The following is a 15,120-nucleotide window of genomic DNA, read 5'->3' as shown; positions in this document are numbered from 1 at the left end:
ATCCCAGCCAAAGGGAAGACCTCTCCAGAGGTGCACAATGATGTACTTGACCTAACTTTCAAGAAGGGATTAGTTCACAGCTCTCCTTTCTGGATTTCTTTATTGTTAGTTTAGAGGTACTCCTATATCTAAGCCTTCATCATCTTCCTCTAGCAAAACCTCTTCCCTGTGCACAGTGTGGAGGACCTGCCACCTCACTGCCATTTCTGGATGCAGTCACAGTGGTTACTGGGATTTGGAAAGTATTCTCAGTCCCTAAGGAGCTGGGGAGAGCATTCTGCTTTGATGAGGACATAAACCATGGGATAAAAAACACAGCAGAAACCTTTGTTCAAGCCATTTTCAGGTCAATGTGACAATATGTGTATCAGACAAAATAGAAGAGCCAGAGAAGTCAGTATCAAAAGCGCTTCCGAAAATCTGTAGAAAAAGCAACTGTTTCACTGAGTCAAAGGTCATACAGAGTAAGGTAATACTTATTTGGCTGGCTTTACTTTATTACCATGCAAAATTGCCTTTAATTATACGCGCATGTATAAAAATTGATACAGAGAAAAACTCATGATTCTGATATTCTATTCCTAAATGGCATAGGTTACCATTACAATTATCTTTTGCTACCTTTGTAATTTATTAGCCATTTTATACATTTAACCTTTATATAATATGTGATGTAATGCTTTATAATGACCTCATTTGTTTAAAAGGTGCTGCAATACTTTAAATAGAAGTTGTTTTCATATAATTTGTCTTAAAATGAGAACTACTTCTGTCCAAGAATAATAACCAAGTTCAAGCACTGTCAGACTGAAACACAGTGAATCAAAACCAGTTAAAATGCAATTTTGCCTCTATCTGACAGTCATCCTGCAATGTTTATGGATTTTATTGTTGCAATAAAATTTGATGGGGAGAAAGGAATTGACTGATTTTCTTTGTTCCACCTATTACCCTACAGTGAGTTTTGAAAGATATATTCACATAGGAAAAATAATTAAACCAAATGTACTCTTAATGACATGAAGAAAATAAGATTAATATAATATTTTGTGTCTAATTTTGTGTCATAAGGGGACCGTTTTTGCTTTTTTAGGTTAAAGATGTCCCTTCAACATTCTAATCTAAAACTGAATTATGCACATGTCTTGCAAAAATTAGATGAATTTCAAGGAAGCAGTTAATGTCAAACACACTTGTTCTGCCTTTCTCTTGACAAAGTAATGAGACTGACAGCCTACTTTGGGTTTTTGCTTCAGTGCTATTATGTGTTTTCAGGTGAAAACTAGATCTGTAACACTGCTTCATTTTGTATTTTTTTAAATTATTATTTATCTGTACTTTAAAGAAAATAATAAAATAAAGAAATACCACTTTGCTCCAAGTGCACAAATCATGCCTGTATGATACTCCCTGATTGGTTCAGAGAATATTTGGTTATGCTCAAGTTCCTCTATGGACACCTTCTACCAGAAGGTCTTGATACTGTTGATTAGAGTGATTGATGGTTTTGATGGGTTGATTATTCCATTTAGATAGTTGAGATCAATTAACTTCAGCTGAGTTTTTGAACAGTGCTTCTTTGTTCATTTAGTAAAATGCTGGCTTCTCTTAATATAGACTTTTTTGAAAATATGTTTTTTTCTAAGTCAGAAATCTCAGGTGCTGACTGGAGGTTGGCTGAGTGTAGCTCTGGGAGCAGAAGCCTAGCACTGAATGCACAGACCAGACCTGAGAACTCATGGTGGATTGTCACTGGCCTACAGACACATACCCCCACAGACACTCACTCTCCTCCCTGGCAGGAGATAATCACAGAAAGGTGAGGAGGCTCATGCATTAAGATATAGGGAAGCAAAAGCTATCCCCAAAAGAAAAACAAAGAAATAATTTATGCACTATTTCCTCTCAGCAGGCAGCTGCCCAGTCACTTAATAAATAAAGTCACAATAAATTAATAAATAAAGTCACAATAAAGCAGGGCTTCATCACCTCTAATGGTTCCTCAGAAGGCTAATGCCACAACCATGGACAATCCTCTTCCTCCTCCTTTCCCTGAACTTTTATTGCTGAGCAGAACACCACGGAATATCCTTTTCCTCATTACAGGTCAGCTGTCCTGCCTGTGCCCCCTCCCACTTTCTAGCCCTCTCTCAGTGGAGAGCTCCAGCTTGTAGAGTTGTTTTTGCTCTCTACCCCTGCATGTTCGAACTTGGACAAATCACTTCTCAGAGCCTCAGTCTACTCAGGCTTAATATAGGAGGAAAATTTCCCCCGCAAGACATCAAGAATCACCACTCTGAAAGAGCTTTCAAAGACATTGACAAAAAGAGCAGCAGAAGCTTCAAATACCATAGTAGCATTTTTAACATTTGTATTTCAATTCTGTCCTCTCCAGATGCGTTTTAGAATTTGGCTTAGATTTATGTGCACTGAATTTTAGGGTTTCATTAAATTTAGTCCTCTTTCTCTAATCCCTATGTTATGTCCTTTCTCTAATCCCTATTATGTTTTCTGTGTACCTCAGCTTTGGTGGAGCCATGCAACCAGGAGGGTTGCAGAAGGGAATACAAGTCCTACTCCTCTCCGACCAGGATCTCGTGATCTTCTGTTTTAATACACAGCAATGAAACACAAAATGAACACCATGTTTCAGTGGTCCTGCTGGCCCAAAGGCTTCATATGCCTCATATCTGACTGCTGGACAGCCTTCTCCAGGGGGTTGGCCCCAGCTGCCCATTCCTTTGGAATTAAGGCTTTGGCATCAGTGGCTGCCTTGTGACTCAGTGCCGGCTGTCGGGCTGTTGTGCAGTGGAGTGCATACAAGGGGTGGTGCAAGATACAGTGAGGAGGATATTCCTGTAGGGGGTTGTCCTTATGTACATCTGGAGTGCTGTCCTGGAGGTCAGGCATTATCTGAGGCTTACACCTTTTAAATTAACCTCACGCCTCTCTGCAGATACTTCCTGTCAAAAGGCCAGAGCAGTAACAGCCAATAACATACTCATAAAAGTCACCATTAAAAAAATGAAAGTGCAATAGGAGACTCCCCAGTAGATTTTTGTGTTGTTATTTACTGTTTAAGGACCATATGTCTTTACTCTTTACAGTAGCTAATAATGAGCTGCCACCAAATGTAAATTCAACTTTTCACCTGTTTCTCTTCCATGTGGCACAGCAATGACTCAGGCTGCACATGAGCAGTTTCATAAAACCACTTTTTTGATAATTTCTAGTCCTGATCCCTTTTTAAAGAGTAGGAGTTTCAGTACATTGCTATTACCCACTAATTTCATGGTCCATGGTCAAACATAAGGCTGTAATTCAATTGTGGATTTTTTTCTGATACTGAAAACAGCAAGAGCCATCTGATTTATATTCTCAGTGTTCACAAGGACTATGTATTGTTATTTATAATATAAGTAATTTATAATATGTGCTATTTATAATATAGTCATTAAGTTATTTAAAATCCATTATTCTGGAAAAGAAATCTTAATCCCTAAAATGTATAAAGGAAGGGATTACAATGCCAGAGACCTCAAAAGGAAGTGTTACTGAAGAAAAAAATTATCCCAGTGTGTTCACTTCCTGAGGAACAATCACTTGTAGACAAGACAGTGTCTTGTCTACAGCCTGCATGTACAGATCAATTTTTTGTATTTATTATAAAATACATTTTCCGCATAATAATACATGGGAATTAATTGACAAAGTAATAAGGATATCCTATATCTACTTATCTTTGTTCTGGCAATATCTATTTCATGTTATGTTCAGATGAACAAGAAAGTACAGTCATAATTGCAGGAGGAAAAGCTTTTGAAAGATGTGAAATCAATATCTGTCCTGAAATTTGTACCAGAAGAGAAATATTTTGCAGAGCGATTAAACTTACAACTCACTGGGAGCCACACTGTCATAACACTTGATCTTACAAGAAGCTGAACATTTTCTGTCTGCTCCAGCAGACCACTCATGTGTGGATGACAGATAAAGTCTCATGGTTAGCACTGGCACTACTCTCTTACATTTAAACTGGCCCTTAAACACTTCAGTTTTTGAACCAGTATGCACAGAAAGTTAAAAGAACAAACCTTTAACAAAAATTTATGAACAGTCCAGAACCAAATTCTGCAGTCCTGAAGGTCAAAGTCTAGCTCATTCAGAGTCTGTGACTCATGCTGCATAAGGCACACATATTTAAATTATCATTATCTCACAGTCTTTATCCAGGGAAAATGTCCATTAGTCTATGTATTGAAACAGATGTATTAATTCTACCCATCCGGTCCTGGACTCTCCATAATAACTTGATGCTCTTCCTTTACCTAGCCAGCCTCTGCACCTCACACTTTTAGGCTGGCCCTGTGTGTCACTGACAAAGAAGTGGTTTTGCTGCCCTCATCAGATGTAGCAGGATCTGTGTGCTTTGAGTGAGTAAGGAAGGACAAGAGGAACCTGAGGTGCTCAGGCACGGGGCTTTCCTCTTTACCTTAGTTCAATAGTTTATGTCTCAGAGACTCCAACACTGTTGGCTGCTTTAAAAGCAGCAAAGACAGAAATAAGTCAAAAAGATTGTGTTGGGTCTGATAGATTTACTGTCTGTCTGCCCTGGGGTCTGTTGCCTGTTGGAAAACAGGTATTCAAGGATGTGAGAGTGTGCTCCCACTGATGTGGGGCAGCCTCACTCCACCGCTAAGAGAGGTGAAATTCGTTAATGCCTGCCCATTGAAATAATGAAAATAGATATTGTTCAGCTAAATTAGTGTGTCTTTATAGGAGGGAAGTCTGGTCAATGAAAACAACAGACAATAAGATCTAACATCAGCAGAGATCTTTTTGTGTTTCCCTTCAAAAGCACAATAAGACAAGAAGGGACAACTTTGCCCAAACTCCATGGAAGGTAAGAATATGAGATCCTGATGACTTCTCTTGGCTTTCTAGTCTTTAGTGGATATTCTATAAAATATTTGAGCTCTACAATCTTCTATATCAGAACCAGTGCTTTGAATTCTTTTCTGCTTCTCTCTGACCTAGGAATTTCATTGTCCAAGCAAAAGCAAGTTTGCTAATACAAACTAAATTTCATCCACTGTCCTGGCAAACTTTGCTTCCAAAAGAACAGTGCATGTAAAACCTATTGAATACTTGACACTATTAATTTTTTGTCTTCTGACTACCTTGCTCATTCACCATCCTATATGTGCAACAAAGCCATAAGGATTAAGGACGTAAGAATAATTACATTTTCCATTTTACTGCCAAACTAAAACCTGGAAAAAAATCCCCTCACCAAATTAAAAACAATAAAACCCTAGGTATTAAATTTAGAGTAGAATGATTCATTCTTGGATGTTTGACAGATTAAAAAAAACAAGACAGGGACTACAGCAAAATAAGAGGAGTGAGGAGATGGAGAAGGTATCTGGATAGTTCATGCCTGATGTCAGTAAGCTTGATTACTTCTCAGAGCTTCCACTAGTGCTCAACGTTTTCTGCTTCAGTGTGTCTGAAATCCATCTGGCCAAAGCTGTCCTTAGCTAGGAGTGCTCTCATCCAGCCTTGCTGAGAGAGTGTGAGAAATTACTTTCCCTGAAGGAGCTGTAAAATGAATGAAGCAGGTATTGGCCTCCATGGGAACTTTTCTTAGGGACATTCAAATGGGTTCGAACCTGTTGAAGGCAAAAGTCCACCCTTGTGAGGTGAGCACCAATCCAGAACAGCCAAAGTAAGTCTGGAAAGATGGGAAGGACAAGATATTAGAACATCTCACTGTTTCTCCTCTGGCAACATCCATACTCAGAAACCAAAGAGGATATGGACCACTGGACCACTGTATAGCCACAATGCCAGGTGGCACCAGACAGTTCACATGGATATTCGCATGGTATTCCCTGCTATAACAAAATACACTGGTTGAAACACTCTGCAATAGAGAAGGGAGTGTGCAGATGAGCAGGATGCAAGTGCCTGAGCACCTGGGCATAACCCACATATGCCATTCTGCCAACGCCTCCATCAGGAGCCTGCAAGTTGCCATTGGTTCAGCACATGTTCCATTCTGTCTGACAGGAACTTGGAATACCTTAAAACACGGCAGCTAGGATACTGTAAACGTGAAAGAAAGAAGGGACATTGATTCACCATTGTCAGCCTGTGTGACTTCACACCAAGTAGAAAGGGATCACTTTTACCTTGATAACATTGCCAAGCCAGCCTGTTGTGTCTTTGCTTCTATTTAGTGTCTGAAATTAAGAAATTTGGAAAATGCATGTAGGAGATTTTAGAAAATTTAATAATGAGCTGCTTTGACATCCCAATCCTTATTGCTGTTTTCACTGTGATCAAAACAGCAAATTCAAGTGAAATTTATCATAACTGCATGTTTCAATGCTGTTGCATTTGCCTATTTTTGTCCTTTTTTCCCTCCCAAATATAAGGCTGACTAAAAAAAAAAAAAAAAAAAGAAGAATTGGATAACATCTAGTCATTTCATCTGCACTGCATAGTTCACCAGTGAGCTGGTGCCCATTTTTTGAGAGTCCAGGCATAACTCTTCAAGGAAAGGAGTTGAACCACACCTAGGTCTTGCCCCAGAGTGGAGTCAGTACAGAATCAGGATGCTCATTTGCATCCAAGGGTCCAAGACTGTACAAATCTATTTATTTGGTGTCCTGCAGCCCAACATGATGGGGACATTAAAGGTTTGGAGCACAGTCCCTCCCTCCTAGGCATTTGGATGGCCATGCTCAAGGCCAGGTCACCTATGAATGGTGCTGTACAGCAAGAGCTGTAAGAGCCTCAGAGGAGGCTCTCCTCCTTCTTTTGGGAGCTGCTTTGTAGCTGAAGTTTTTGTTCTTGGTCCCCACCTGAGGTGAACTTCAGCTGCTTTGCAGCCTTAAGTGTGCTCCATCTTGTGCCTCACTGATATTTACTCTGATTCTGAGCTTCTGCATTGATTTCTCACTTCACCTCAGACTTGTCTCATCACCACAGATTTTCAGGGTGAATGCTGCTCTGTGTATGATGCTGGCTGCTCTTACAGACCTGTTCTGCACTCCTGGCTCAGAAGAAGTAGGACAGCCCTGGATGGTGTCAGTACAGGCTCTACCTGCCTTGCTGAGAATATCAGCTCCCACTTCCTCACCTGCAGGGTGATGGATCCTCATCTCTGCCTGGAAAGCAGAGATTTTCAGCCTTTCTTTGATTTCCTACTTGCTGTTTCAAATGCAGCAGATTATCTCAAGATGCCTGGAAGTTTATATTTGAGTTCGATTGCCTTCATAAAATGAGTAATATCGAGTCAGCTTCCTGATGATGGCTGTCCACATCTCAATTGGCATTTCATCTACTCAGCGTTATCAGGGATATTCTCAGAACCAAAATGCAAATGTGGCTGATGATATGAAATTAATGGAATTACATCTGCCTACATGGAAGCAGACCCTCTGACCTTGAGTACTTAATTTCATAGATGTGACATGGGGCATAAAGGCTCAACACTGGAAACTCATCTATTCATTCCATTGTGCCTCTTACAGGGAAAAAGGGAAGACTTTCTGCCTCTCAGTCTGTCACCAATTGTCACACAGAGAATTATGTCTTAAAAGAAAACAGAGGAAAGAATGAATTAATGAATAAATAATCAGTGGAAGTTTTTGACAAAGTTAACACAGAGATAAAGCTCATGCCTCTGTGTATTAGCAGGACACCTCAGGGTTTCTGAGGAATGGAGGTGCTATTATGGACCCCTTGTTTGTGGAGAGTTCCTTTATAATCTATAAATAGAAATTTAAGAGTAACCTTAAGCAGGAAAATTCATCAGGCCAGAGGGTTGAATTTACTATCCAATGTCCTTGCCTTGGTTTTAATCCATGGTTTAAACTGTTTCTAAACTTTTTACCGCTAATGCTCTTCTCTCAGGATGCAAAATTAAAGACCTTTCCCAGTTTCTGGTCATCTGTTGAGCAGAACAGGAGGTGACACCCTCACCCTAAACTATAAGGTCTTTGAAGCAGAAGACAGCACTCTCTTTTTTCTTTGTTAAGCAGGTGGGAATCTGAGGTCCTACACCATTGTTATGTAAATTAAAAATAATGTTAAATTACAGAACTCACTCCTTACCCCTCCAGAATTAAATCTCTGTCCACCTTCACAATATGTGGCGAATGCATAATTTTGTTTAAAAATTTCCCTTTTGATAGAGGAAATAATTTTTCAGTAAAGCTGAGGTTAATAATAAGATAGAACAATAGGTAAATTGAAATATCTTTAAGGCAAACTTAAGGAAAGGTAAGCATGTCTTAAAGTTAATTCAGTACTCACAGTGCAGATAAAGAGAAAAGTGAATTCTAAATATATTTTTCTTTTTAGTGGTTAGACTTTTTAGATAGAAACCAAAAATCTCTCCCTATTATAATTTTTTTGAAATAGTGAAATGCAAGTAAAAGAATGTTAGGTTAGCAAATCACACCAATATACCAGGATTAAGGTTTTTGTTCTGTTTCCTATGGACTGTCATTTTCCTCAGGAAATCATCCAGAAAGGTCTATTTCATACAGAAAATAAAATTTTAGAAACTATGCAGAGTTCCAGCTTAACTATATTTAGTGCAGCCATATAAAAGCCAAAACCTCACATTCACAACAAGAAGGCCCAGAGAAAGGTTAAGTCCAGAGGAAGCCTGAAGTTTATAAATTTGCTTAAGCTGCTTTTGCCACTGTTGATCTAAATCAGAGACACCCACCTCTAGGGTCCTATACTTGGCTCAGATGGACTTGTGTGGGAATAAAGACACTTTGTCTGCAGCTCAGGTGATGTAAACTTCTTTAATCAGGGATGTGTTGCTAGGATCATGGGAATTTGAGAACTATAGCATCATGTCCATATTGGATATACTCTAATATTTTATTATTAACATATATGTATGTACACTTGAAGGGAGATAAAATAACAGTTCACATGCTGAGGAGAGTGTAAGCAAAATTTCTGTCACTAACTGTGATTTGAGTCTTTGTTTTGCAGAGTTTTAGGGCAAGAGACAAGATGCAACCTTTACAGGAAAACACTTGCATGTACATTTAGGTTCCAGTGTTGCTAGCAGCTGTTAAGCAAGTATTTAAAACCTAAGCATGGTCAAGAGCTTTAGTAAGTATCAATTGTGAAATAGAGGCTTTAGGGATGGTAAAAACAGTGGGAAGCCCAAGGGTAAAATAAGATATTTATAGAAAAATCTCCAGTGGGGGATAAATTCTTACCCTCTTTCTCATGTTAAATAGCAATTTATTCTACCCACTTCTTGACTACTTCCTGTGAGCTTTAAGAATTGGTCCCAATGACCTAACATGTCTGCAGTCCAAGTCAGGGTTTTCCAGGAGACATCTTGTAAGATCCAAAAACTTAAGTTTAAAGCAATCTTTTAATATAAGGAGATATTAAATTCATGTTACAAGGAATCTTAGTTCTACTTGTCATTCCTTAGTTGCATGAAAAATACAATTAGCTTTTAGATTTTTTACAAAAACTGATTGTTGCAAAATTTCTTTTAAATAAAAACTTTCACTTTTTCCCTAATAAAACAGGACAGTTTCCATTTCCTGATTTCAAACTAAACTAATTTTTTTAAAACATCCAGCCTGCCATTAAATAAAGGGTATGTATATTAAATGTGGGCGTTTGATAATCAGAGTTATAGAAAGTGTAAAAGCTGTGCTTTTTCATCTTAGGCATTTACACCTCTTGATTTTTATTTTTCAGCATGTAGGGAAAGAGTGCAGTCAAAAACATATTGTTTGGTCTAAAACTTGCACTTCAAGTAATTTTTTATTTCAATAATTTTTAGATTTGTCATAATGAAAGCAACGCAAAAATGAAAACAGCAGAAATAGCAACTTGAATAAGTTGTTAATGGCTGCTTTCCTTTTTTCCCTCCAAATCCTCCATTTGTTATGTCATAATAATGATTACTTTCAAGGGCTGTCGTTTGACAGTCCCACACGGTGTAGGAGGGGTGAATGAAAGCTGCTTCTTCTGCCTTCAAGCTGAAGCACACAGCACACTTGCACAAAAGACAAGTGCTGAGAGGATGCTATATATCATTATCTCAGTCATTGCCTAATGTTGCTCTCACTTGTTCTTAAATTTGCTTTTATTTTTCAGAGGGGGATAATAAAATAAGCCTCTATTGCCTTCTAACCCCATTGAGTCATATTTTTTGCTTTTAAATATTTGTTTCATTTTGACCTGCACTTCAATAAACACGAGGCTTGAAAAATTATTAAGTAGATAAGGCAAAGATAAAAAAAATAAATCTCTTATTAGTCTGGACTTCTTGTCCCCTCAACAGCCCACAAAAATCCATGGACATTATTATCACAGGTAGGATTTAAATCTCAGTTACATTCTTGGGGCCTGACTGCCACTAGCACTGCCTTACAGCAATTTACACAGATGACTTTCTGATCCCTTGCTGACAGGCTAATGGAGTCCATGAAATTCTCTGCAGTGGTTCAGTTGTACTGAATTGCACCTGAAAATACAGTATGTGAATTGATTTAAGCATCAATGTCCAGTCTTTCAGCAGCATCTTGCGCACACATTTAATTTTATGCACATGGTTTAATTTGAAGCAAAAGCCATGATTTAATTTGGAGCAAAACTAAGTGCCTTAATTTGTTTTCCTACCATTTATAATGATAGTTTTCCTGTTAAGTGAGCCACTCCATTACTTATTAATGCTCTTAAAACATTATCTGTTACTATTTTTAAAAGCTTCAGTTTACACTTACAAAAACCATGGTCTTGGTCCAGCTCCCACAGAAGTCCCCATATCTGCACTGCCATTATTTTTGTAGGCAAGTGCTGAGATTTTACCAGCTGGATTCACTGTGTGTCAGCACACCCAGCTGTGCTCACACTGCAGCCCAAAAAGCACCTTTATACCAGCCCTGGCACATCCACCCTGCAGCTTGCTCACTGCCTACCCTGCTCCCTGCGTGGAGTACGGTGCTATCAGCAGTGCGGGACTTCAGTATTCCTACAGCTCTTGTTCCTAACCTGACATGCAGTAGTAGCAAAGATTGGAATGGGGGGTAAAGGAGGGTGGTAAATAGGTCATCTGGGTGTGAATTGAGCCTCTGCTTCTTGCAGCTCAGGATTTTACAGATGGCACAGTTTCTCAGGCTTTCACCTGATCAGCAACCCAGAGTATCCTTATCTTGCACCTGTTGATGCTCTCTTGCATTAGAGCAGATCCAGCTGGAGCACCATTTCTTTGAATGGGTGCTGGAAGGATGCATCCATTCCTCAACAATCTAGGTTAGAACCCACTGTGACAGCACCATATCTGGCTGAAAGCATGATATTAACTCCAATGGACTAAAAATCCTTTCTGTACACAGGGCTACTGTCACAAACTGTGAAGAGCTGATTGTTTTTCTACTTCAACAGTGTGGTTCCTCCCAGCAATGGAGTTTTCTATCACAGGAAGATGCAGTGTTGAAGCAGGACTTTGGATTTCCAAGTCAAGAAAGAAGTGTCAGAACACTATGGAACCACAAAATGGGAATCTTGGATAACAACTTTGGAAGAGCAAGGTTATCAATTACCAACAACCATCATGAATATAACTCTATATGTTCAGCACAGGATGCATCACGACAGATAGGTTTTTTTATTCTCCTTAACTTCTTAATAAGTATGTCCTCTATGCAGAGTTCATCCCACCCTATATTCCTATTCTGAGAGGAGCCCCAGTCCAGAGGCACACAGTGGATATCAGCCACTTCCACACAGAGGTTAGCTGAGTGTTTTCAGGCCTTTGCATACAGCAGTATTCCTGTGGTCCTGCTCCGACCCTGTCTGGATCTCTGGACACCACAGATAGGGGAATCTATGGGAGAAATGTGATGCCTAAAGAGATGTGGACTTCCTGTGTTTCTGTTTTTTCTGTCCCTGAACCTTTACCTCTGCTTTGGAGAGCCTGAAGCGGGCACCCAGACTCACAGCTGCTGTCCTACCACACAGCTATATACCACACAGCTATATACCACAGCTATATACCACAGCTGCTGTCCTGACTCTGATGGCATTAATGCGAAGTAACAAATACAGGGGATAAGTTGCTTTCTTCAGACTTTTTCAGACTAGCAGGTGATAGTGATAATCAGTTACTCTAATGACTTGGAATCACTGATCACTGCCATTTAAAACAGATGGATAAATCTACAAGTCTGTCTCTGTGATAATGCAGGAGAACTAGAAAAAATTCAAGTAAAGGAGACATGGATGACTACATGACTGCAATGGGTGTAAAGCAAAATAGATTTCCAAAATGGAAAAGAGAAGACTGAGGTGGGACATAATATCTCAAAAGAACATAATGAAACTACCAATATAAAATACTAGTATAAAATATATGTTTTTAAAATTATGTAGAAATGGCAAATAAAGACTGATTATTCTCTATTTCTCACAGTAATAGAGCTATGCAGTACTAAAGGAAACTGTCAGGTAACAGGCTGAAAACAAGACCGAGAAACTAAGCTCTTCAGTATTACTACAGTGTCTTATTTGCCTTTGTTGACACTTAAAAATTGGGTGAGAGATCATGTGTAAGAAAATCAGCTTTAACAGTCTCATATTCTCACAGGGATGGGCAGCTGAAAATGATGTTGAGAAGGAATGTGTGAGACATCTTCTGAAGATTTGGTGTGAAAACCAGCTGAGGTATTTTTTGCTATTAGTTAATATAAGCTGTCTTAATTTTCAGGGAATCAGTATTTTCTGTTCTTCATGTGCTGTGAGCCATGGCATCTAAATCATTACTCCCCCAAAAAGTACTTCATTAAATAATATTGATAATACCTACAAAAAGGAGTTAGAAAAGTCACTCTCTGGTGTACAAACAAGCTGTACACTGGATGCTGTAAAAGCATGTGCAAGAGGGAAGGAAGCCTCTTGGCCTGCTCCCAGTACTCCCAGAAAATTGCGGGCATCCCGTTCAGCTTGCTGGATGCCCAGCTGACAAGGGATGAAACCTCTGTCACAGAGGGTTGAATCTTCACTCACTAACAAAAGTTACTGAAAACAGAGCACTAAAGACATTTAAGGCTAAAATGTTATGTCTGATAAGCTCTGGAAAATCATGTGACAATAAAGGCCAGAAATTCTGAATTATTTTTAACTAGGACAGCACAGGGTCTTTTTATATACAGAATAACATAATACTGTGAAATGTCATATCCTTATTATTATTAATCTGGTATTTATGTCAGCACAAATTAATCAACAGAAAATAGCAATATAAAAACACTATTTTCATGCTTATTACTCTTCAGTATGTCATAACAGGAATGTAATTGGAGAGAGTACATAATAATAAAATTATGTGAACGTATCCAGTAAAATAATCTCTTTTTTACTTTGGGGACTGTAAACAGCTCTCAAAATAAAATTGCCAAGCTTGTGGAAGAAAGTGAAAAATTTATAACAACTAGAGCTAAGTGGAATATTCCAGTTGCCTTACGCAGCTGGAACTTGGTGTCTTGCTGTCAGAAATCCATAACAGAGTAACAGCCTCATAATCCACCTATCAGACTTGTACTATACATTGTAATATACATATATATATATATATATACATATATATATATATAGCCTTTATGTATGGTGGTAGTTGGAGAGAGTTCAGTCATGGGAAATCATCCCACTCCCTTCCACTAACTACAGAGATGGGTCCAGGAGTTATGGGTAGTAAGTGATAAAGACGACGGTGATTGTTTCCGACATCCTAAAGACAGAAGGAAAGGACATAGACTGTACTCAGGAATGAAGAATAATAAATCAGTTTCAGTATCTGGAATGAAGGTAGTGATAGCATGACAATGGCAGAGGTTATCACATTAAAACGAAATAGAAAATGAAGAGGTATATGCTAAAATATTCATATGTATGTCAATAAATACAAAGAAGCTGTTGTGGAAGCTGTATTTGGTTAAGAGAAGAGACAGCAGCAAAGTATTGTCAGCAGGAGAGGATAAAGCTCCTTTCCTTTGCTTGAATTTGACATATTTTTATCTTTCAATGACAGGTGGAATAAGTCTTTATTATACAGAGGTGAAGACACTGAAGATAAAAGTGTGCCCTGTTTCACAATTAATAAATTTACTGGCTTCAGTGGAATCAGATTTTACCCAAGGTCATCTAAATGTATGAGATGGTCTCAAATCAGGGATCATTTCTTGGCTCTTTTTTATTCTTTTTTTTTAACTCATGGTGCTGCAGCTAAATGGATTTGAAGTTTAGTAGACAAAACACAAGGAAACTTAAATTAAGTTAGATTTTAATGCAAAGTATGGGAGCCCTGTAAACCTTATAACCAAAGCATGTTCTGTCTCTGCCCTAGATGAACACAGAGGGGACCTTTTTCCCCTTGGATTACAGAGGATAAAACTAGCTGAATACCACATCTTTCATCTGCTATCATTAAATGTGTAGCATGTTGTTTGAAGAACCTTGTTTATGAGAAACAAAAGAAATGCCATATGAAATGGATCTTTTCACAGTCAGGCTATTTTTTTTACCTGCAATGACTTCAAGAAGCTTTAAAGATCTTGAAAGAGAATTGATTTTGGATTTTTTGGGTTTGAACTGTTGGAGGGTTTTACACCTACTAAAGGACTTATAGGAAGCAAGTTGCCTGATCCTAATGTTCTCATGACTACTGTCACAGACAAATCCAAGACAAAAGGTTTGTATTGTAAGCAATGGAGTACATGTTACTTCAAAAGTTCAGACTGTTCTTCATTTTTCATGGAGAAGCATTAAGCTTTTACAGGCATAAAATATCAGATAGCAGACAGCGCTTAAAGACATCATTCATCCCAGTAACCTTTAATTTGACCTTTGGTAATTAGCCACTCTTTTTTCTCAGTCCAGAGAAACTGAGGCTATTATTTAACAAAGTTAGAGACTTTAGAACAAGTTTAAGAGTCCTTGCTTCAGAATGCAGTTTGGAAATATCTAGCTAGTATGGGCTTTTCATATAGTATCATTAATGTGTAACTGACAGTAAAATATTTGCTTTTGTTAACAACCAATTATAATTCTTCTGTGTAGGAT

The 15,120-nt window shown here is 38.4% G+C and overlaps 1 long non-coding RNA gene across 1 annotated transcript in view; it reads right to left on the bottom strand.

Annotated features, from left to right (window-relative positions):
• Positions 1-15,120, bottom strand: part of LOC143693472 (uncharacterized) — a 43,153-nt gene that overhangs the window by 18,774 nt on the left and 9,259 nt on the right. The window lies entirely within an intron of this gene.

The sequence above is a fragment of the Agelaius phoeniceus genome, chromosome 2 (genome assembly GCF_051311805.1).
Source record: "Agelaius phoeniceus isolate bAgePho1 chromosome 2, bAgePho1.hap1, whole genome shotgun sequence".
NCBI classification, from domain to species: Eukaryota; Metazoa; Chordata; class Aves; order Passeriformes; family Icteridae; genus Agelaius; species Agelaius phoeniceus.
This window is presented reverse-complemented; position numbering and strand designations above follow the sequence as displayed.